Source organism: Homalodisca vitripennis, chromosome 7 (genome assembly GCF_021130785.1).
Source record: "Homalodisca vitripennis isolate AUS2020 chromosome 7, UT_GWSS_2.1, whole genome shotgun sequence".
In the NCBI taxonomy this organism is placed as follows: Eukaryota; Metazoa; Arthropoda; class Insecta; order Hemiptera; family Cicadellidae; genus Homalodisca; species Homalodisca vitripennis.
Genome location: NC_060213.1, coordinates 83,294,231 through 83,321,275, shown reverse-complemented (window position 1 = coordinate 83,321,275; position 27,045 = coordinate 83,294,231).

The following is a 27,045-nucleotide window of genomic DNA, read 5'->3' as shown; positions in this document are numbered from 1 at the left end:
TCACAGGATTTGCCTTGCTGGTATGCGTGTTGGTTGCGATGAAGGGGAGTGTCTGAGAGAACTCCCTTTCTCAGGTGCCTCTCCACCAGTCTTTCTAATGTTTTCAGTAGAAACGAAGATAAACTGATGGGACGAAAAGATTTAGGGACAGAATAGTCCGCTCTCCCTTTTTTAGGGATAAAGACCACCCTGTTGAGACGCCAGACTTGTGGTATGTACCCATAAGCTAGGCTCGCCCTGAATAGTTCACATAGAAGGGTGAGGAGATTTTCCGGCCCTTGTTGAAGCAGGGCCGGAAAGATTCCATCCCCTCCTGCAGATTTGAAAGGGGCAAATTTGGAAATTGCCCATTTGGCTTTAGAGAGAGTGACAATCCTTCTGGCAATGGCCCAGCTACCACGATAAGCTCTTGGCCATGAGCCTGCCTCATGGTTACCAGACGTTCCAGTGTCGTCATTCTGAAAGATGCAATCAGGGAAGTGAGTCTCAAGGAGAAGTTTGAGGCTGTCACTAGACCCGAAAGTGTGTTGACCTCCCTGGGACCTTAAAGATCCCAAGTGACCGGTTGGACCTGAGGCTAGTAAACGTTGCAGTCTAGCTGCCGCGCTTAATTCATTTACCTCCTGTGTAAACTGCCTCCAGGAACTTTGTTTTGCCTTTTTGATTGCTAGGCTGTATTCTGTTAGAGCTCTATGATAGGACTCCCAGATACGGCTCCTTTTGCATTGATTGTGCAGCTTCCTAACATTAGCCCTTTTGCGAGCGAGGTCCGCAGTCCACCACTTAGTATTGGTTCGACTCTTCCCCGTCGCAATGGACAATTGTCGTGGAAGCTATTGATTATAGCATTCTGCAGGTCAGAAGCTAACTGATCTATGTCTGTGAAGCATCGCACCCTTCCGCCTACCGATCCCAACTGTGACTGAAGGTCAGACTTATATCCCAACCAGTCAGTCCTCCTGGGATTGCGATAGAGGACCTCTGCAGCTTCATCTTGCAAGTTGAAGCGGATATACCTGTGATCTGATAATGAGGCCTCTTCGCTTACGTGCCAATTATCAACCATTCCAAGTATACCTTGTGTGCAGATTGTTATATCAATAACTTCCTGTCTAATTCGTGTTACGAACGTAGGGCGGTTACCATTATTACATATAAATAGGTCCCTGCTTAGAAGAAATTGTAAAAGTGCCTCACCTCTGGGGTTAGTGTTGGTGCTACCCCATCCAGCAGAGTGATGGGCGTTGGCGTCACAACCTAGAAGTAGTTGTTGATGTCTGGCTTGTGCTTCTTCCACCAGGAGCTCTAGGTCTCTTGATGGAGGGAGTTCCCTGGCATCATATGGCAAGTATAGGGAGCCTACAATTGTGCTCTGTACTATGCCTCCATTCTTCCAGGTCAGTGTGCCCACAGTGAGATCTCTGGAGCAGAATTCGTTGAGGGTTAGAAAATCCAAGCCTCTCTTCAACAGGATGCAGGTCCTGACATTCCTTAGATAGGTACAGTAAATTAACTTACCTTTGGTTTCATTTAGGCCCGCCACTCTCCCTTGGTGAACCCATGGTTCTTGAATTAATGCCAGATCAAATCCCTCCTGTAGGAAGAGCTGGCAGAAGGCTGCCGAAGCAGCCCTACTGTGCTGTAGGTTGATTTGTAGGACTCGTGGCATTGTCCTTGACTGTCGAGGAGACAATTGAGACCTGCCAGAGTCCTAGGTTGGCTCTACAGTTGGAAGCCTTCACAGCCTTGTAGCAGACCTCGTCCAGGAAACAGACGAATCCATAACCTTTCGGATCTGGCTTGGATGGAAGGATTTTCCACTCGTTTACATTTAGGTTGGGATTCTGCTTTTTGAACATTTCAAGTACCTTTTCAGGTGTCTTCTTCAGAAGCTTCGGGTGAGCTCTGAAAAACACCCTAGTGGACCTCAAGATGTCCTTACGCAGACCCACTCTCAGAGAGATGTCGTCTCCCAGAGGTTTTATTCTTAGAATTACTTCTTCCAGCCAACGTTTGGTATGCTCGTTGATGCAGGAAGCAATTAAAACACCTTTCTCTAGGTAGGTGCCCGCAAACGATGGAACGGAACCATCCTCCAGGGGTTGGATTTCTTCCATAATTGCGTCCTCGATGGCTTCTCCTTGCTCTGCACTAAGGTTCGCCTCCGGGTAGCCTTCGAGGGCTATGGCCATTTTGATCGCCGCGACCTCTCTGTAGGTAGCCTTGGATGTGCTACCAGAGGCCTCGGGATCGTGGGCTTCCGGCTTTTGGGTTACACTCCTAGCCTTCTTTGCGGGCCCCTCAGCGGAGGGTGGGGTGGCCAAGGTGCCTCTGGGGCGTTTGGCCGACCCCTCCCCCGCCTTGGCGCCAGCAGTTGGGGCCGGAGTTGAGACCTCCTGCCGTTCTAAGTTCTTTTTCTTCTTTTTCCCCCTCCTCCACTTGGAAGGGTCAAAAGCTTCCCCCTTTTCAAGAAGTTTAGCCTTTAGTGCTTCTCTCCTTTGAGCAGTGGTGAGATTAGGCCTCTTCATTCTGAGGTTACCGAGTTGCTCTGTGGCATCGTCCAGCGTACCTGTAGACATGGGAGTGCCTGGGCTGTTGAGGAGCTGATCTTCTATATCTTGAAAGGCTTTTGCTTCCTCAGCGCTTGTACTACCTTCCTCAGATAAAGCCTTGCCATGTATGGGAGCTTCAGTGTGCATTGGAACATCCTGTGTTCCTGAGACACTTTGTTGAGGAGAAGGTAGAGATGTTGGCATAACAACCTCTTGAGTTGTGTTACCAGGTGATGGTGTATGCGAGGTAGCTTCAGGAGCTACCTCAGCAGGAAGAGGTAGGTTAGAAACAGCTTCAGGAGCTGTTTCAAGGGTTGGTTGGTTTTGGTTTTTGTTTTGGTTTTTCATCATGATGTTCCCACGAGTAGCTAGGGAATGGAAGGTCGACCCAGACAGAGCCCCGCATGCCTGGGTAAGCTGCATTAAACTGGAGGGTCGCCGGTATCCGCATAGTACAAACTGGTTTGCCACCAGCCATTCAGCCCTGGCCTATGCTGTTCCACCGTGGCTTGGCCCCTAGTGGGAGAAATGAAAGGAAAACTAAATCGAAGGGTTGAGGAAGTTTACCTCAGATAGAAGAGAGTGAAGAAGAAAGATAGGCTGACACATAGAAAAGTGTGCCAGCCATAGGCCTCCAGAACAAGAAGAGAAGGGATCTGGAGCATTAGCTAGGGTACCTCGGGGTCGCCACTACCCGTACGGCCTCGAAAGTAAGACCGCCCCTGAGGGTTGCATTCAGATTGGTCAGCTAAAAATGAGAATATTGTTTGTATATTTGATAGTAAAAAATAATTACCGAATATTTATAAGTGTAAAAAGTGAGTGGACAGAAATACTAATCAACGAATGAATCAATATTGTTATAAGAATTTTATTCCTCTGAATTCTGAAGCTAATTCAATAGATGATACACATTTTTTTAACATACATTACTCGCAGAAATTCGTTACTATTGTTTGTTATTAAAAGATTCACAACACGCGGCGAGAAATATAATTGCACTACTATTGTGTGTTACCACCAATGACATAAATTGTTTCTATAACGTGGAACAAAACCCTTTAAGATTTTTATATACTTGACAAGTGTTTTGAAAAGGCAGTCGCAGGACTGATGGACAGAAATTACCACTTCTTATAACAGGCTTTGAACATATATCTTGAAAAAGTTGATTTTCTAATTATTAAATGGTTATTTTTTATTTTAATATAATATGAGAGACCCAATTCTTTAACATAAAATATTTTTATATTTTCTATTAATTTTACACACATTTTTGTAATATTTTTTACATTTTATATATTACACTGTCTTCTAAATATTAAAGTAATAAATATTTATTCATTTTTGTTTTTATCATTTATATTAGTTTCTGCAATTTGATCAGTATCATTTTCACTACCATCTTGTATTTACGAAGTAATTACTTAATGTTCATTATCATTATATTCTAAAAATGAAACTATGGGTTTATAATATAACTGAAATAAGAAATAAAATTCTAAAAATAAAATGTTCCTAAATATATTATAACACAGCATCTATTATTTTCCATATACTGTTGTACTCATGTTTTTATCGATTTTAATTTATTTTTTTAAAGGGCAATCAATGATTATGACGTTTCTTTAGCAAAATGTGTTTTTACGTAATTTATTTTTAAGTTAATTTAAGTTAATTCCTAATGTAATTGGGTAAAGGTTATAGTTTTAATCAACAGAAAGACTAACTTTCTTTCAGGATTAAATTACACTACGGCTTTGTTAACAACAAAACATCTCATCAATTTATTTTTTATCCTTTTTTAAATCTCGTTAGGAAAATTGAGACATTAATTATTAACGAGACTTTTGAATAAAAATACTACTGGTAAGACCAAATTCTATTATTGATAATAATCAATTGGGAGAGGTTGGCAGATAAATATAATAAATACATCATTTTCTGAATATGACGAGATCATAATAGCGATGGGTCTATCAAGGATATTTGGCGCGTACGCGGGATTATGGTGGCAAAATATAAACAGCTGTTTGTCTAATCTCAGTACTTTTCGCTGAAGGACACTAGACACGATAATTGTTTCAATGTTTTTAACATTTTCCACTAAACGCAGACCGCATAGGGACTCCCAATCTCCATCGTTAATGGTAACACTGCCTGGTGTAGCTTTCTTCATACCTTAATGTACTTATACATCGTCATAAAGACTATTATTTGGTTTTAAAAATGTATAACTCTGTTAAGACATGGCAGGAGTTGGCCAGACTAAGGGTGGCTTGAGAATTCACTGAAGTTTCGTGTAAAATTTCAAAACTGACTCTTAAATATCGTTCTCGATTTTCTACGGATAGACAGGAGAAATTTTACTAGCATCATGAATAATAAGCTTTTTTATAACGCTCAGCCTAATTCCTTAAGCAGATATGCCCATCAAAAATTAACTCTTGATTATCTTTTTCTGCAGGAGACAGACAGAACATAAATGTTGTTTACTCTCATATTGTTATCCTCTACTGACGCTATTAAGGTAACCATTTTTTTAATTCATACACTTTTTTTAACTACAATAGACTACTAGGCTTTCATAACCAGATATGCCACGAATAAAATGCCTCTCACTGCAGTAACTATAGAACATGTCTAACATAGAAGTCTAACTATCTCAATAGAACACTATTTAATACTTCTTTTAGTGTTAGAGAGGGCTTCTTAGCTGCAACTTCGCCTGGTAAAATAAGATATCTTTATTTTACTTTTACACTGCCATGTGACGGTTAAACCTAGAACTAGCAATAAGGGATGTATTGCATCACTAGCAAAATCTGTTGACTTCAAAATAACCAAGCTTCTACGTTAAAGTAAAATATCATGTTCAGATTTATATGGAGCGCTTCATCTCGACTGGCTGAGAATGAGATTTTAAAAATACCTTCCAGGTGCGTTCCGTTTCGCTAACCAGCTTTAGTAATTTTACAGACCAATGGCTTCAGTACCAGCAGTCTGTATATGTACCTTTTGATGGGCTTATATTATGTACACCATTTGCTTTAAATGCCAGTACTCATATTTTAATTTGTTATATATATAATATATATAATATATATATATATATATATATATATATATATATATATATATATATATAAACCTATAAGCATAGTATGTGAAAACGTATAGCTTAGCGAATAATATAATGTAGTAATATAGTCTGCAGACATGTAACGGACCTTTAACAACAATTCGAAGCTCTTGAGCTTCCTTGAGCTCCAATTTTACAGCCCAGCAGGTTTATCACCAGCAGTCTATGTATAACCTTTCTGGGCTTAGTTTTTATACACCAGTTGCTTTAAATACCAGTACTTGCGTTTTCGGTTATTAATTTACTATACATAAGTAAAAACATGTTCACTCAAAGATATTAGTAATATAATGTAGTAATATAGACTACACACATATCGATTCTTTAACAACTTAAACTTCTCGAGCAAATTGTTGCAAAGGTCGTTTCAGACCCTTTGATACCAAAGCACGATTATTGCTGGAGGATTGTATTATCTTCAATAAGAGTCAGTTTGTCAATGATATCGTTTGTGGTTCTATGTGCTGTTTGTGTAGGTGCAATACACTGGGCAATATACAATGACAGCCTTCGAGTTGTCACGTCTCTGCTTATCCGCCCTTTAATCAATCAATCAATTCATTTATTGCCAAAAACATAACATGCATAGGCATTCGTCAAGAAAATTATAATATCCTAACTTAAAGTATACACTACTGACAGATCAAACACAACAAGACCAAATCAATATAACAGGAGTGATCTACAATTTATTATCTTCAACGTATTCCCGGACACTGTAATATTCTCTCGAAATAAGAAATTTTTTCAGACGATATTGAAATTCCCTATCGTCCACAACAATTTTCAAGCAGGATGGCAAAGAGTTAAAAAGGCGGATGCAGGAGTAAAGACTTTGTTTTTCAAAAAAGATGTTTTATGGCAGGGTAGGATTAGGTTGTTTCTTTTTCTTAAGGAGTAATTATGGGCTGGATTAACGTTGACTGAAAAAAGGTGGGGATACTTTTTGTAAAAAGAAAGACACTGAAGGATATAAATGGATGGGAACGTAAGGATATTATATTATTACTGCGAAAAAAACCTCTACAAGACTGGGAAACGACTCAGCTTGAAAATAATCCTTATAGCTCTTTTCTGGAGACGAAAAACATATAGAGTTTTTTTACTCTCGTATCCCCATATAGAGACTCCATAGCAAAGGTAAGGATAAAAACAGCCATAGTAAGTAAGCAAAAGAATTTCCTCACTAGCAAAACAGGATAGTCTATACATCAAAAATATGCAGCTGCTTAGTTTTTTCGTGACTTTATCAATGTGACTAAAAAAGTTTAGCTGATCATCCAAAACAATTCCAAGATAATCAACATTCAAAGAAGGACACATTTCTGACTCTCCAGTCATAATGTTTTGAGATTCAATCAACGTTTTAGCAGACTTTCTAATTCCAAAATCAAGAAAATTGGTTTTAGATGTATTTACAAACAGAGAGTTTTCACCCAACCACTGCAGCAAATTACTGGCCTGAACAAAGGTTTGGATTTCAAGCTCGGCTCGATTGCAACCAGAGATGACCAAGGAGGTATCATCAGCAAACAAAAACAACTTGGAACCTTTCACGCTTCGATGGATGTCATTTATGAATAGTAAAAACAATAAAGGAACCAAGTACGGAGCCTTGGGGAACTCCAGTGCGTACTTCTCGCTCCTCCGAAAATTGTTTTCTCAAGCACCCTGTATCATCAATAAAAGGAATTTCAACAATCTGTCTACGGTTCAGGAGATAAGAAGCAATCCAATCAAAAGCTTTCCCTCTAATACCCAAGTTTTCAAATTTTTTGAGCAACAACCCGTGATCCACAACGTCGAAAGCCTTCGTAAGATCCAAAAATAGGCCAAACACGTGATTCCTGTTATCCAATGAGTTTGATACCTCAGTTAGAAGACTAAAAATTGCATTGACTGTAGACAATCCCTCACGAAAGCCAAATTGATGGTCATGTAGAATTCCATTGACAGACAGGTAATTTGAAAGTCTGGTTAGCACAAGCCTTTCAAGAACTTTTGAAAATGTAGAAAGGATCGAAATGGGGCGGTAATTGCTAAGTTCATTTGGACTTCCTTTTTTCTTAAATATAAGTTTTACAATTGAGAGCTTCAAGTGTGATGGGAACTTCCCAGATTCAAATGACGAGTTCGCAATCTGTGCAAGAGGATCAGCCAATATATCTATACAGCTCAACAAAATCCTGGATGAAACTCCATCAGATCCTGATGAATTGCTTGTTTTCAAGGACTTTACGACTGAGATGATTTCATTCTTATCAGTTGGAGCAAAAAATATAGAGGAACTCATACTCGATGAAGACAATGATTTTGGAGGAACAAATGAAGAATTACCTTCAGAATCTCTCAAACTCTGGCTTATTTCTGCAAAATGGATGTTGAATTTCTCTGAAATCATCCTAGGATTGTTCATCAGATCGCCATTCTCGTCATTAAGCGTAATATGTGTGAAGGCATTAGCTTTCTTATCAGGAATGAGATCCTTAACCACATTCCAAAGCAGCTCGCTGTTTATTCTGAGCCCCGCTGATGTAGGTCAATACTTTTTTCGCTTTGGCGGAATGGATGCGATTCCTAAACTCCTTCTTGGTTTGAATAAAAGAAACTCTCAAAGGATGAGAAGAGTCAAGATGCTTAGACAGCGAGTAGAGAAACAAAAGGCGATTATGAAGTTTTTTTAGATCTTCGTCCAAAGGAATCCTCATCTGAGTGCCCCATGTACCGAACTTTTTGTAGGAAAAACACAATCAATATGAAATGACAAAATTGCAAGAAATAAGTCAAACATTTCATCAACATCAGCGGCTCCAAAAAGCTCATGCCATGATTCACCCTTCAGAAGACTCCTCAAGACCCGAACGCCGTCCGGGGTGAAGCACCGCTTGAATGTAAATTTAATAATATTGTGGGTTGAAGGAACAAATGAGGCAATGTCTCCAATTTGCGCATGATGATCGGAAATTCCAGTAATTAGAACCTGAGGTGAAAACATATTCTTTGGAATATTGCTAAATATGTTGTCAATGAGTGAACTGGAACCATTAAATTCTCGAGTGAATTGAATTCTCGAGAGTCCATTGTGCTCACCAAGCCGAACGAACTCATCAGATCGATAAAAATTTTAGATGACTGACTAATGGTGGAAAAATCTATATTGAAATCACCAGACAAAACAATCCATCTGTCAAGATGGATACAGGTTTCCAAGCAATGCTGAATCGATAGAAAAAAATCATTTATTTCAGAAATGCTCTGATTAGGTGGTCTATAGACACAAATAAAAGTAATGCTATTTGCTTCAGACTCAACTCTAACACCACACAACTCACAAACACCCTCAATCGAGAACTCAGACATATCAATTTCATGAAACTTAAGTAGTTCCTTAACTAAAATACAAACGCCTCCTCTTTTTAAGATAGAACGACAGTACCCCGAAGCAATACAGTAGCCAGGCATGCTGAAAGAGTCTAGGTCCGCTTTATTAAAAAAATGCTCAGAGATACAAAGTAAATCTGGGGAGTACAGATCAAGTAAAACTTCAATTTGAGGCATTTTTGCTTTGGCACCCTGCACATTCTGATGGATAACTCGGAGACTTCGTAATAGAGGCCTGCTCACCAAAGAACAATTACCATTCATTAAAACACTATCCACTCTCGGCAAACAGCCCTCAAAAAACAGTCATTCTTAAGAGGATAGGTGTCTTTAGGCACTGTATCCGACATAACTGGGAGTGATTCGGACATATAGTTATATGAGAGATCTCGGTTAATTAAGACAGGAATAGGAGAGGTTTGGGAGCTACAATCAACAGGCATCATGTTAAAAAGGAGACTAGCTATCCTCCTCTTCCCTGAAATGTTAAGATGGAGGCCAAATTTGGTGTAAAGTTGAGGCTTGAATACTGAGCTGAGTGACAGGAAATGGGCATGAACAAACTGTGAAACGATTTGAAAAATTGTCATATTAATCTTAGAAATCAAACTATTTAGATCAGGCCTATCCCGTCTATAAGGAAGGCCAACCACAATCACGTTTGTGTTGCTAGTCGATGTCAATAATCTGGTAAATGAGTTTAATAAATCTTCAATACTACAGTGTCCAGAGTTTACATCATTGGTCCCACCAAAAATTATCAAATAATCATTTTTACATAAATCACTAGATACATCATCTATATCATGTACAACATGATCCAACTTAGCACCAGGTCTGACAAAAGAAAGTACATCAGAACCACTATTACATTTTTCTTGTAACAAGTTACTTAGCAGTTTACCATGACTGTCGGTTAACAACCTAATTTTCCTTCTTGGAAGTCTTACAGAAACAGAAGGAGAGACATTTTCCTCATCGCAATATTCTGGTGTTAAGCTTAACACTTCCGTACTGATTACATTTGTTCTACTATTAGCACATTTGTTTGACCTAGAAGTCTTGTGTCTCTTGAGGTGACTAGGAGAGTTGTGCAATCTTATTGGACTACCAAAATCTCCACTTACTCTTGGAGTTACCCCTACCACCTCACAAGGAGGTTCAGATTCGTCAAGGGAAGAGAGGATGGAGTAAGGATTATTGTGCTCAAAAGAGACATCAAGAGAGGTACTGGGGTGAATTTTACTGGAAGTTTGGACAGTTACCCAACCTAACTCATCTGACTGCTCCCCTCCAGCCTCCAGGGAAGCTGGTTTAAGCTGTACTTTCTTGAGTTCAGGTTGATCAGTTGGCGACACTATCAAGCTACTTGAAGAACAAACCCCACTTAAATCAGAATTTACATGCAATATCACATCAGTGTACCAATCAAGAAACGGTATCTTCAACATCTTATTACAGTAAGCTTCATTTACCAATTTAGCATACATCAAGACATTCAAGCCACACTCATAGTTGTTGTTTTGTTTTGCACAATCCACCTCAACAAGAGTAAGTCCAGCATTCAGTCTCTCGATCAAAATGTTCGCACTTAAGAGATTGTGTTTGCCAAGCGAATCAAAATGGAATGCCTGCTTTACAAACAAGTCTACGAATAGTAAACTCCAGTGATCACCAGAATCACTTTTAATTTTATCAAGGTTATTGCCTACACAAAAAAAACGCATATTTTGAGTTATAAAATGATAATTCCTCTAGAATTGGCAAAACATCACTAGAATCACCCAACTTAACAAATTGCGTAACAGATGGACCGAAAAAGAGAGTTTCCGAATCTTTACTCGTCTGTTTGTCAGCAAAGGATTCGAAATAGGAATCAATAATTTTATCTTCTAGCCACCTACTGTTATGCCAAGATTTTTCCTCTGCATCTCGCAACTGAGCTGCCAATTTACTTTGAACAGATATTAATTCGACATTTTGCCTCTCAATTTACTACAAGCGACACTTCACAAAACAGAATGTGTCGTAAGTCACCCCTGAATGCGATTTCCTAGCAAGTCATAATAAGGTTAAGTTACATTCAGTCTAAGTTTAAAGTGAATTTTAATATATTTCATGGAAATTGTTTACCATACATTTAAATAACTACTCACGGTTTTATTCTGAACTTGCGCAATGAGTAATGCACCAACCATCAAAATCAATCCAGTAAAACTCCAGTGAATTGGTTAAAAAAAACTCCTATTGTAAGATATAAAAATAAAGAAAGATTCAAATACAAGCAGAGAAAGTAATCATGCTCAATTATTAAATTATATGTGATATATGTATAGTGTTCATAATTACTTACAATTCATAATTATATAAAATCCAATGGTCATCCATGCAAGAGAGATAAAACTGGCAAAGGGATAACTATTCATTGCAAATCTGTAACGACTAAATGATGACAGTAAGCAAACGTTAAATTTAAATATCCTTATATTATTTTGGGAGGGCTTGTATAGCAATTGATTTTTATCCATAAAAATTACTTTTTCTACGCATATTCTGTACTATTCAAAGTTCAGGGAAATTAACAACAAAACATTCAGAACCTTGTCCATCAGATTAAAAAGAACTAAGCTTTTACGTTGCAGTGAAAAAACTTGTTCAGTTTTAAATGAAACGCTTCACTCGATAAGCTAAAAATGAGATTTAAAAATTCTTCCCAAGCACGATCCATTTTACTAAACGGGTTTTACAATTTTACAGCCCAACGGTTTCAGCACCAGAATACTGGACTTGATTTTTATACAACAGTTGTTACTTCAAATGCAAGCACTTGTGTTTAATAAAAATATAAACACATTAATTGACAACAAGTACACTCGTAAATATTAATAATATATAGTAGTGATAAAGTCTTGTATTGATATAGTGAATTACGGCCCTTTAACAACAATTAGAAGCGCTTGAGTAAACTGTTCCAAAGGAAAGTTCGGAGCCTTTGATACCAACGCATCGATTATTGCTTGAGGGTGCAGAGTATAAGCTTCAGAGTGAGCTTGTCAATGAGATCGTTTGTGGTTTTCTGTGCTCTTTGTGTAAGACTGGACTGGGCTAAACAACAATACCCTTCGGGTTGTCACGCCTCTGACACTTTTGTGACATGGTCACATCCTATTGTGTTTTATTGTACTATAAACAATAACAAAGCTTATCACACATGAGAAAAACTCGAAAACGAATTTTGCGGTGAATTTGTTTTTTTTTAACAATTTTTAAGAGGTCACCATCATAGCACGATGAAAATGTAGGGGTTTTCAACCCTTTCTCCTACATATGGATTGGCTGAGCGTTAACGAAACCTATCACTCAGGGTAGCTGGCAAGAAGACTCTTCTGTCTTTTTGCCAATCCGTTTAGATATAGAAAAATTTTACCTGTAGACAAAAGTTTTAATGAAACTGACTTTTCCACATTCAAGATTAATTTGTTGGGCGTACATGCCCCTCGAGGGGATGTTCCTCTTTCTATCATTAGTGAAGTCTTTTACGTGGCACCTGATCTGCCGTGCTTTTACGTTGTTAAGGTAAATTGGAAATATTGAAACGTTTACTACTGAAAAATTGACCTCAAACTCTTTGCCCAGAGTAATGAAAAATAGACGAGATAAACAACTGAAGTTTTGATCTAATATTCAAAACCCTGAGTGTGTTGATACCACAGCGCTAAATTGTGTTAATTACAGATGTATTACACCCATTATACCATATGGAGTGTAATCCGTATTACATCAATCATTGCAAACAGCAATAAACAGCTGAGAGCCAACTTTACTGCTGACTGCATATGATATGATATACGATCATGTAGTGTATGATGATTCTGGTGACCGTGCCAATGAGCATAGTCTCACTGATTAGAACTAGTTTTATGTGTTTTAATTACTTTCTCCCTTTACAAGTACACAGATTATCCACAATAATTCGATCCATACAGAACTTGATTCTATCATTGTAGTTGATACTTAGTTATATTTTGATTTTGAATTTTTAATTTCTGTGCAATTACGCACAATTTAAAGGTTTATACACATTATTTTGGCATACATATGGACTACATTCTTGATTAATACCAGCATACATAGTACAAAAACACTTTTCTTACCTATAATTTTAGTTATGCCTTATTATTTGTGAAATATGTAGCCATACATATTGTTATCAAGAGTTGTAATAAAGACGTGTTCAATAGTTTTACTACAAATTTTAATATAGAGTTATTATAAAACTGCCAACCATTCGTCATATAAAGCGGAATCATCTGGGACGACATCTGTTTGAAATTGAAATCGTTTGAAATCGATTGAAATCGAAATTAAATCGTTGGTCGTTGTATGAAGTCGTTATTTAAGCATCCTATATTGTCCCAGGCCATATTCCGGAAGTTTGTGAAAGAACTCAACAGTGGAATCACCAGTGAATCATGGGATTATATTACTGTTTCCGGAGCTCATTCAGTCTTACTTCATAAAAACGGAACATCTGAATGTCACATAAGAGGGTCTTAAATAATTTTCACTTAGATATCGAGACCTTCAATCAAACCAGTTATATGTTATTACAATTTTAAGTATTTTCTGGCTCGCTTTAACAGCCGGAAGTTCTGTGTGTTTAGATAGGGTATTATCTTATCTATTGATCTCTAAGCTTTAAATACAGTTTGCTTATTAATAAAGAATAAAACTTAAGTATATAGAAAATTGTGTTAATTATGTAATGTTGATTAAATAATTAACATTACATAATCAAAACCCTGTGAGGGAACTCAAGCTATTAATTTACAATAACTCAGGTCAATTCCTCTTTTATAAGTAGTTCTATCAAATCCGAGGGCTTGATTAAATTAAAGTGAGTGTAAAAAAACATTTTCAAAGTATACCAGTCCATAATTAATAGCAAATTTTAATTGACCTGCCAGAGAATCGATCCCGTGTATTCTAGTTACGACCATACGTAAAAAACTTAAAACCCATGGCTGATTTATTATTATTTAAAACAAAAAATAATGCACGTAAACTGTTCTAACCGAATAAGTTGTGAAATAATTGTATAAACACAACCAAAGCTAATAAATATATACTAGTCATTAGGCTAATTTATTAAAATTAGTCTTCTCCCTGTCACTGTTAGTGACAGAGAAGTTTATTACGTAGCTGCAAGCCACAGACAGAAGTACTACAAAGAGACAGCAACAGCAATTCTGTTACAGCGCACAGCGTCACCAGATTGGACCTAATGAAAGTTCAGTTACCAGTTGAGCTTTGCTCACTGAACAAGGAAATTGCTGAATCCGATCAGTATATAAAACACGCTCTGGATCAGTCCAATGTTCAGTCCAATGTCCAGAGTTCAATCACGTTACATATGTGTATCATAAACTTCAGTTTCTATATGAACTTATAGTTAGTGTACCCATCTTCAGAAAATAGCAAGACAATGTCATCAAAAATAGGTACACTAAAACATCTTTATGGTTTTTATTAACTATCTTGGAAATTCATATTGAAAATGTTTTTTAACAACAATATGACATTCAAGAAATGTAATAACCTATTAAAACTATTAAAAATTAAATTTTATTAAAATTTGATTTTCTTACAAATTTGTTTTTCCTTTTATGCCTAATGCTACCGCAGTTTGAATAAACTTTCTATCTTTATTGTGAAACAAATATTAAAATTCTACATTTTAAAATAGATCGATTTTTTAATACCTATTATAGAATCTCATATTGAAGATGTTGTTTTTAACAGCGAAATGACATTAGGAATGTTCTATATAATGGATGTAAACTATTAAAAATTAAATTCTATTAAAACTAGAAGATTTTCCTACAAATGAGTTATCTATTATATACCTAATGCTACCGCATTTTGAATAAACTTTCTATATTTATTGTGAAACAAATATTAAAATTCTACATTTTAAAATAGATCGATTTTTTAATACCTATTATAGAATCTCATATTGAAGATGTTGTTTTTAACAGCGAAATGACATTAGGAATGTTCTACATAATGGATGTAAACTATTAAAATTAAATTCTATTAAAAACTAGAAGATTTTCCTTCAAATCAGTTATCTATTATATACCTAATGCTGCCGCATTTTGAATATATATCTATAGCGAAACAAATATTAAAATTCTCGTATATTTTAAAATACATTGTGTATAAATAGTAAGAAGCTTTTTAAGTTTTTTCAAGCATCTTATTTGCTACTCTTAGTAACATTTTCTCCTAGAAGCGCCCATTTTTGATCCACAGTGCAAACTACCCCCTATAAAGGGGGTAGCTCATTTTTTTTTTTTTTTTTTTTTTTTTTTTTTTTTATGTGCACATATAATAAAATAAACAAAGACAGATGTTAATTTCTGCCCAACCTGTCGGCAAGGTTTCATTTACGCTTGGATAATCAAATATAGTGCATTTCGAGGAAATAAAGAGAATTCTCAGCTCACATATTCTGATGAACATATATAACCTGCAACAGAAAACTTTGTTGGAGACTAATTAACCTTTGACAGACCTGCAGTCACTGAAGCGTTATTGTTTACGTTTACATGCTTTACTTACTTGATTTACATTTGTATTCAGATTGGTCAGCTAAAAATGAGAATATTGTTGTATATGTATGTGTTGAATGTTGTGGATTGAGACATCAGTAGTTTATCCATAATAATCACCTAAGATTGATAAATGTAAAAAGTGAGTGGATAGAACTAACTTATCACGACTGTTGAAATATTTTTATATAAAGTTTATTAATCTGAATTCTGAATCTAATTCAATAATTGATACACATTTATTTAGCAGACATTATTTCTTCCAGCAATTCGTTACAAGTTTTTTGTATTAATATATTCACAACACTGCGTAAAAATATAACTGCGATATTAATATGTACATTTACCAAGGAGATAAATTATTTATTTAACCAGGAAAAAACTCTTTGAGATTTTTGTATACTGGAAATGTGTTTCGGAAATTATGTTATGATGTTTAAGGATGCAATATTTAATTGTTTTTGTTTATTGCATTAAAAATATTTATATATTTGTGTTTGTATATGTATACAAAATCTTCGGATTATGTTGATTCTGACTTCTGGGTGATGCAAAGGAATCGTACCAAAATTCTGTCATGAGGGTGACAGCAATAGCCATATTTCTTTGAAAGTTACGTCCAAATGGAGTACTATAATCACAGTTTTATTTCATACAGTTCTGTATTAATACTTAATAATAAATTCAAAAACTTGTGATTTTTATATTTAATATGCTGATATTTCAAACTGGAAGACCTTTCAGCATTTATAATTGCTAAATAGATTTTATAATGATCTATAATTAATAAAAGAAAAGAGAAGGTATCGAAAGAAAGAATGTATCTAAGAGTTAAAAAGGCCGCGACTGCCGCGGACTGACCGACAGAAAATGACCACTTGTTTTTATAACAGGCTGTGAATACAGGGTTCGATTCCCGGCGGAGCAAGTACTTTTTGTGATTCAATGTTTATTGAAATTACACAGCACACATATATATATATATATATATAGATATATATTATATGTAATTTATTTATATATATATGTAGATTTTCTAATTATTAAATAGTAATGTTTTAATGTTAAAATAATATGAGATTCAATCCCAATAATATGATATTCAATCAACATTAAAATATTTTTTATATTTTCTATTGATTTTTACACACTTTTTTATAATATTTTTTACATTTGGTATATTACACTGTCTTAAGTAATAAATATTTATTCATTTTCATTATATATCGTTTATATATTTTCTGTAGTTTGATTAGTATCATTTTCACTACCATCTTGTATTTACGAAATAATTACTGCATTTTCATTATCATTATATTCTAAAAATGAAATTATAGGTTTATAATAACTGAAATAAGAATTCTGTTATAAAATCTTGCTAAATATATTCTAAACACAGTATCTAGTATTGTTCCATAACTCGTTGTACTTATGTTTATAACGTTTGAAATGTAATTTATCTTTTAAAAAGTCAATTAATGATTGTGACGTTTCTTGAGCAAGATTTATTAGTAGTAAAAATGAGGTTTTACGTAATTTATTTTAAGATAATATAAGGTAATTCCCAATGGAATTGAGTAAAGGTTATTAATTATAATCAACAGAAAAGACTCATTTTCTTCCAGGATAAAATTACACTACGGTTTTGTTAACAAACAAAGATCTCACCAATTTATTTTTAACTCTTTTTTAAATCTCGTGAGAAATTCGTTTATAATTGAAACTTTAATTAAAAATGCTACTGTTAAGATAAAAATTCTATAAATGATCATTTATGGGGAGGGCTTTGCAAATAAAAAATAATAAATACATCATTTTTTTTAATATGACATGAGATCCTAAACAGCGGTGGGTCTATCAAGAATATTTGGCGCGCAACGCGGGATTATGGTGGCAGAATTATAAACAGCTGTTTGTTAGCTCTCGGCGCTTTTCGCTTGAAGAACGCATGACACGATAATTGTTTCAAATGGGTTTTATAACATTTTCCACTAAACGCAGACAGCATAGGGACTCCCAATCTCCATCGTTAATGAGTGTAACACTGCATAGTGTAGCTTTCTTCATTCCTTAAAAGTGCTCATACATATTTGGTTTTGAGAATTTATAGCTCTGTTTAAAGACAAGACAGGAGTAGCCCAAACTGAGTGTGGCTTAGGTACTCACTGAATTGTCGTGTTAAAATTTCAAAAAACTGACTCGTAAATATCGTTCTTGATCTTTCTACGGACAGACAGGAGAAGAGGAGAAAATTTTACTAGCACCATGAATGATAAGCTTCGTTAACGCTCAGCCAAATTCCATAAGCGGATATGCCCGTAAAAAATATTAAATTAGCGTTTTTTCTGCGAGAGATAAACATAAAATAAACATTTGGTCTACTCTTTTACTGATAAGCTTTGCTGACGCTATCAAAAGTATATTTTTTAATGCCTTACTCAAATATGTATTTAAACTACAATAGGCTATTAGGCTTTCATTGCCACAGATACAACGGATAATCACCCTCTCACTGCAGTAACCATAGAAAAATATGTAATATAGAAGTGTAACTATCTCCATACAACACTACTTTAAACCTCTTTTAGTTTTAGAAAAAGTTTCTAAGTCCTAACTTTGCCTGGTAAAACTATAAACTAGCAGTAAGGGATGTATTGCATCACTAGCGAATTCTTTTGACCTAAAAATTAACCAAGCTTTTTTACGTTTTAAAGTAAATAATATCTTGTTCAGATTTATATGAAAACGCTTCATCTCTCAATTGGCTGAGAATGAGATTTTAAAAATATCTTCCAGGTGCTTTCCGTTTCGCTAATCAGCTTTACTAATTTTACAGCCCAATGGGTTCAGCTCCGGCACTCTCGATATATACCTTTGCTGGGTTTATATTATGTACACCAGTTGCTTTAAATACCAGAATTTGCGTGGCTATTAAATTACTATAAATAAATTAAAACATGTTCACTCATACATAATAGTAATATTATGTAGTGATATAGACTGCACACACTCATAATGAGTCTTTAACAACAACTTAAATCTCTCGAGTAAATGGTTCCAAAGGAGAGTTCAGAGCCTTTGATACTAAAGTACGATTATTACTGGAGGCTGTAGAGCTTCAATCAGAGTGAGCTTGTCAATGATATCGTTTGTGGTTTTCTGTACTGTTTTTGGAAGCCTGGACTGGGCAAAACAATGATAGTCTTCGGGTTGTCACGTCTCTGCTTATTTAACCTTTAAAAAGATGAACACATTATATTTTTTATTGTAGGATGAGCAATTGCCAAGCTTATCACTCAGGGTAATATCTCGAGAAATAAATTAGCAATGGATTAGAAATTTTGTATGAAACTAAATTTTTAAAAGGTCAACATCATTACGATTGTTGTTACTTCTCTGCAACATAGGGCTGACTGAGCATTACCGAATCCTATCACTCAGGGTAGCTAAAAATAAATCTCTTCTGTCTTTTAGTCTATAAGTAAGAAATTCCCTGAGCAAATTAAACTATAGATAAATGATGTCCCTTATTCTTTCTTTAGAAAAACCTTTTACTCAGCTAATGGTCTTGCAAACATTAACTTTGTCAGGGTAATTTAAAATAACGAAACGTCTATTAATGCAAACCTTACCTCAAATACTCTACCCAGGCTATAGTGTAATCCCTATTACATAAAGTAATAGTAGGCAAAATAAGTAGGTAGTAGTAAGTAGGTAGGGGGTAGTAAAGTAGGCTAACAAGATGCTTGGCTTTATCTCCCGTTTTCTAAACATATAACAAATATGGTTGCCTTGAGGACTATATACTGTGCCCAAGTAGCCTACACCAGATTCTGGAATTTGGATCGACTGTTTGGAACCCACACAAACCTTTGTGACGATCTTGAACGTATCCAGCGTCGTTTCATTCGATTGGTGGGTGTCAGAAATGGATACCAATATCAACAAGTACCAATTGATGATCTGTACTCCAAACTTGAACTAGAACATCTTGAGACTCGCAGGACTGTAGCTGACTTAGTGGTTCTCCACAAGTTGGTGAATGGTGAGATGGTTTGCCCAGACGTCCTTCAACTCCTCCATTTCAAGACACCATCCAGCACTCGTTCCAATGACCTCTTCATCAGGCAACACTATGGGACAAACTATGCAGCAAACAGCACGGTGGCACGCCTGCAGAAAGCCAGCACAACCTGCCTTCTACTGTCGACCTGTTCCACGATGGTGTGAGAACATTGAAGTGGAAAGTGAAACGTGCAGTGCTACCAACTTTAATGCTTCCACTCAATTTCTCACGTATTATACCACCATCAGTATTTGTTATCTTCTCTGCTAACTTGCTTTCTATATTTATATTCTTTGTTATTTTATGCCATAGCTTATCATTATTGTTATAGTTACTGCTTTACTGTTGCTGTTTTGAAACATTGTTATGATTATTCTTGTTATATTATGCTATAGTTTATTATGTTATTTATATTGTTATAGTTTATTTATTGTTGCTGTTTTCCTTCCTGTTTGTAATGTTACTGGGCGTATATATATATATGTGTGTGTGTGTGTGTGTGTGTGTGTGTGTGTGTGTGTGTGTGTGTGTGCGCGTGTGTGTGTGTGTGTGTGTGTGTGTGTGTGTGTGTGTGTGTGTGTGTGTGTGTGTGTGTGTGTGTGTGTTCTAGTATTGAAAGCATAGAGTAATATTAAAACAACACTAAAACAACAAGGAGTGTTAACAACACTCCTTAGTTTAAAATTCTTGGGAATCACAGAGGTTGTACAGATAATAAAAATAGGAAGTTGTATTAAAATATACTTATAGATTACCAAATATTAAGTATGCAGTGCTTGTGTCATTAGTGTAATGTAGATATCAAAGACAAAGTTACCATTTTTATTACAGATGTAAAGACAGTTTATAAAAACACATGGTACTTGCTTTTTTGACTGAAGTAGGCCCTTTTAGACAACCTCAACTATGCCACCAGAAATTCCGTAGACCAGAATACACTACAATGACGATAGATATACACTTTTTATCGAAATAGGATTCTCGGACCTGTGAACGATATACATTCCTGATTGGAGCATCAATGCAAAGTCAAATTCAAAATGACATGAGCCCCATTTTTACTTACATCATGATTACTTTGATTGAAAAGCTAAGAACTTCAACTTTAGGATTCTTTCATGATGGCCTAAAATAGTTTAGTTGCTACTAAAATCGTATAATGAAATACTAGAGAGAAATTCGAGTTATTTCACTCTCCGACTTAAAGGGCCCAAAAACACTGCTCTGTAAATCTTACATTCAAAATGGATAAAGATTGGAATATTCTTTCAATGATTATCACCTAACTCAGGAATATTTATAATGACATTTCAATGCAATATTGTCACGTTGTCACTGTTTTTATAAGAAATTGCGCTCGAAGACGCGGAGATAAACTAATAAAAACCTTACATTCTGCCTTCAGCTAACTGCATGCAAATAACCTTATGCTAAATGTAATAACCACTACCTTTAATAAGCTTTAGAGATCTGATACATGATATACATGATCGATAACTAAGCAAAGTTAAGGAAAGGTTCCAGTTCCACTTTGTTAACAACATTAATAATGTAGGAGCGAGAGTGAAATAAAAAACATGTTGTGTGAACACGACATGACATTCTAATAGAGGCGGAATCCCTCCACGAGGTTGGCGCTGTCGCTGGATTATGCTGGGACAATGTATAAAGCTAGTAGTGGTCTTCGGCTGTATATAGCTACAGCACACACGTCACAATAATTCCTTCATGTCTTTAGCATTTCACTTTGGATATTGTAATAGCACTGTGTGTGATAGCACTTTCTCAGATCTGCTTTAAATAAAGTTTAGTTATTTAAGTTTCTACTAACGTGCCGGTAACAAGCCGGTATAAAAAATAAAACTAAGAATTTTAATGCATGTAGCGTTTCGGATAAATTAGTGTTAAATACGTGCGTTCGATAACGTGAAACAAATTCTGTATAGGTAACATAGACTGGTGTAATGACCGCGTTGAATTCTCAGGTGTGTTAGATCATCTTGTTTCTTAGTCACAAACGTTGTCATCTATTATTCTTAACTCAGTAAAAACATTGTTAGATATATGAGAACCCCTTAAGTTTTATTTTTTAATTATTCTAAAAATGTTTCAGCTTAATGTGCTGAGTGTGCTTATTGGGTGAGTCCATACTACTCCAAAAATGTTCTTGTATGTCTTTTGTGTGAGGTCAAATTATAATAAAGCATAACATATTGTTCAAGCTTTATTCAGTTTAAAATACACTACAATAGGCAAAGGATTCTTTTATCTATTGCTCATAATGCCAATGTGTTCAGTATACAAACGTTTTAACAATAACTAAATGTACCTTTTACAATTAATTAATATTTTATTGAAACTCGACAAACTATGATACTGTAATGATAGGACCATCATAAATAATTATTTTTCAATATTTTGCTTATTCCGTGGCTTGTAGAATACTCAATGTAGAAACGCCATTAAATGATATTGCCAATAACATAATGACAGTACCCTCTTTTACAGACGAAACTTTTTTTACTGCTAAATGGTGGAAAACTAATATAGTCGTATCCCAAACTATTAACATAAATGTAAGTGTTACATACAGATAAGTAATTATCAAAACTATTTGAAACGAAAAAAAAAACATGAAATGTCAAGAATGGAAAATTTGAGGTAATCTATTAGATTTCCAGAGAATATGTTAAACCACTGAAAGTAATAAGAGTGTATCGAGAGAACTGGAATATAATAATTGATAATTGTTTGATGTGGGGCGAAACAGTAAATTTGAGATATATAGTAGTGGATTAACAGTAGTGGATCAATTCAATAATAAAACCATATATATATATTATATATATATATATATATATATATATATATATATATATATATATATATATATAAGCATATATGAGCTTCCAAGCCTCAGTAAGTAGTTTTGTGATAATTATAATAAATTATACCACGTGAAGACACAGGCTCTGTCACTATCTCTACTCATCACCACAGTGCATACCTACACCGCTATTCTTGAGAATATCTACCACAATCAAAAAGTAAGGATTTGACCTTCATTACTTTCTCTACCTTTGAAGTTTCATTTAGGCAATGCAATATATTCCCTAGCAAAATTATTTCGAACGGTTCATTGGAAAATTGAGGGTATGCATTTACGTAAGTAAGTACAAATGTGTATTAACAATGTTTAGTTTTATCATCAGTATTGTTTATTCGTTATTAATCATAATTTATTAACTCAGGGATACATACGTGTTTGTATTTTCTGTGAAACCTAATACGATTTCCCGTTCAAAAAAGTAACTTGTATATTGTCCTTAGACGCGCCTTGTTTGGTATTTTATCTGCCATGTGAATTTCTCTGTAATGCGCATCGACGCCACTATACTAACGACGGCAAACATCTCAATCATTATAACGCCCAAATTCCCACATAACCTCTTCCTGCTGAATTCTGGTTTTTTCCTTTGGTCTCCATCAAAACGAACTATCTTACAATGACCCTGAGTTTTTCTCCTGTAAGACATATGTAATTATTAGTAAAATAAAATTCATAGAATCGATGTACAGATAGTTGCTGGAAAGGAAGTCTTGTATTACAATTCGAGACAAACATCCTCCGGATGTAAGTGGATACGCACATCCGCCCAGACACCGATGGTGAACAAACAGGAAATGCTTGCTTAAGCAGCGGAAATGCTTATATATATAAAAAAAAAACCGTGCGACGATGTAAGGGGCAGCCATGCTGATATGAAAAATTGGTACTCACCAATTATGATGGAGAGATTTGGCAGAGGCGTGGTCATGAGCTGGCGGGAGAATAACATCAAAACTGAAGAACAAGGAGGAGAGGAGGAAGTCGAGGACGGGAATTCGAAAAGCGACGTTCGGGAGTGCTAGTGCTTGTGTTCGTGTGCGGAAAAATATCTCTAGGTGTAATAAGTGTGAAGTGGAATAAAATTTAAGTAATTTTAGGAACTTAGTATATATCAGGGTTCATTAATCATTTACAATTCCATATCTATTTAAATGTTCACAATTTCGAAAATGTAAATTCATGTAAATGTTTAGCTATTTTAAAAGAAAGTTTCTCACGTTAGTCTATGAACTCATAATTATTGCAACACTATAAAATTACTAGTAAATGTTATAATGAATTAAATAACAAATAAATTGTAATGAATAATGTAATATTAAATATGTCTTCAAAGTATGAAGGTATTAAAATTTGTGCTTAATATGTCGGTTGACGCAATCAATTGTTAATTAAAATTTTTAATCAATTTAATGAGATGTTGTCACAAATAAAATATGTGTTGGTTCATTTGAGGGTATTGTACTGCCAATCTAACCTATTATTAAATCCTGTCACAGCAACCCTTGCTCATAATATGTCACAACCTTAATCTTAAACTAAACCAAACTTAAAAACCTTTCACTCCATAATAACAATAAAAAACTTCATTGGAGTTTTACGCCCTTTTTTGTGGTCGTAAAGTTGTAGAATGAGTCTCATTTTAAAGACGTGACTAATAGCATTTAAACGTCTTTTTTCTTTGTTTTATACTTTTTAAATATTTAAAGAATGAATTACAACAAGGTTTGAAATTTTTCTGGGTGACTCATACAAATATCGAAAGAACTAAAATGCGCTTCGATGCGTATTAACTACTTCAATAAAGTCATACATCTTCCATAATTGGCTAAAATTAATGACACTATTAGGAACTTTACCAACAAACAAGAATTTACTCCGTGGTTACTTCTGTTAACAATTTCCAAGCAAGACATCATTTTATTGTAAGTGCAATTGCTGCAGGTGCAAAGTAATTTAAATATACTTCTCATGGAATTCTTTACCATACTCTCGGTTTTGCTCCAAACTTAGGCAATTTGTTATGCACCAATCATCAATACAGTTTTAGGAGAGCTCGAAATTTGGTTAAAGAAATCAAAATCACTAATATTGTTAGGTTCAAAAATAAAGTGTAATTTAAATACAATAAGATAAGCTAAACATATTCAGTTACCAAATTAGATGTCAGGTATGTTACGCGTGCTTTTATTTCTTTAGCGGTAATTGGTAATTACGAAATGTTTACAACTGCAACAATCAACTTTAATTGTAGAGTTCGATAGTGTTTATTAGTTTCATTGCAACTAACAACTATACAGATTACAAAAGTCTTCCATACAAGAGACATAAAATTGGCATAGAGTTAACTATTCATTGTAAATCATTTTTAAATTTCCCATGTTGTGTTGAAGTTATGCAAAGGTTAGGTTTGAATTATGCTCAAATATTTTAAGGGAAAGCTAGTATAGGATAAGATTTGTATCCTTTAAAACACTACCCTTTACACACATATAAAAATGCTTTTTAGTGTCACAAGCATTTTACAATGTGGCCGAGTTTTTGGCATTTAACTGGGAGACCACCCAACAGGGAGATTGACTTTGGCTGAGGAGGTGGGGAAATTGGCGAATGGAAGTGCGATGATTGAATGCGGATTTGTATGTATGAGTGTGATCTTGATGTGGGGAGAGTGGACAAAATTTTAGTTATTATAGTGACGTTTGCTATACATGTTATACATGTCTATTGCAATAAAAAATGATTGATTGAAATGATTGATTGATTGATTGATTGATTGATTGATATAATATAACGTGCATTGCTTAAATAAATTAATAACACAACTTGCTAAAGCTTCCTCTCAAAAATTGTAAACAAATAAGCTTTTACGTATTAAGTAAAAATTCCTATTCAGCTTTAAATGAAACGCTTCAACTCGTTACGCTTAAAATCCTAATTAAAAATGCATTCCAGGCGCGTTCCGTTTCGCTAAACGCATTTACAAATTCTACAGTCCAACGGGTTCGGCACCAGCAGACTCTATGTATACTTTTGTTGGGCTTTGTTTATATACAACAGTTGCTATAAATGCTATTACTTGTGTGTTCAGTAATTAATTTTACCATAAATAAGTGAAAACATGATTAGTTATAAATATTAGTAATATAATGTAGTAATATAGACTGCATACATATAACAGACCTTTAAAAATAACACGAATTTTTTGACCAACCTGTTTCAAAGGATAATTTAGAGCCTTTGATACCTATGCAATGGTTACTGCTGGAGGCTGTAGATTGTAAGGCTTCAATCAGAGTGAGCTTGTCAATGAGATCGTTTGTGGTGTTCTGTGCTGTTTGTGTAAGAGTGGACTGGGCAACACAATGATAGCCTCCGGGTTGTCACGCCTCTGCCTGTCAGCACTTTAGCCCCTTTGACCAACGCTATTTTTTATTATTATTATTATTATTATTGGCTGAGCAGCAGTGAAGCTTATCACGCAGGAATATCTAGAAGACGAATTGAGCTATTGATTTTAAATGTTGCATGAAACTGCATTTCTTCACAAGCAACATAGAATTTGATGATGGTGCATGCATCTCGCTATATCCTAGCAAAGCCTATTACACGGGTTATAGTTTGGAATACTTTCCTTTGATAGGGTTAATTTGATGTAACGAAATGTTCATTACTGAAAACCTTACATCAAATACTTTGCACAGTATAGAGTTTGATAGATGAGATAAAATACATGAGTATTGGTCTTCTATCTAACCCATGAGTTTTATTTAATTCCACAACTTTAAATTACACATTTTTCCTTTGGGAGCCATTACACTGTGTAATACATATTACACAAAACAATTATTACGACAGTAATAAACAGCCGAGAGCTTACTACTAACAACTACCTGTATATGATATGTATGACATTTGATATATGATCTATTCTGGTGATGGTGCCAAATCAAATAGTCTCACTTTATAGAATGTCATCTCACGTGCATACGTGTTTTTATTACTTTCTCACTCTTAAAAGGGTAATGTTAACAGTATAGAACTGGATCACGCTGTTGAGTGTGGTTAGTTCAAGCGACCCAGATATAATTTATTGACTATAATCGCCATATAACTCTTTCTGGATCGCTTCCAAAGGTTTGATAGCTCTGAGCATTGTCCAAGGAGGTCTTCAAGCATTGCAAACTTGGATAATGCGACATCTTCAAATGACCCAGGTATCATCAGTTATGGACGTTGGGAGGATTTACCATATCCGAAGCTCTCAAAAATGTATTTGAATTACTGTTAAAAGTAAAAAGCACTATTTGTTAAAAGTACTATTTGTGATGACTTAATTGTTACTTAAAGCATTTTACAGAGTTATCTCCATTCGCACAAAAACAAGCTTGGGCCCTCATTTA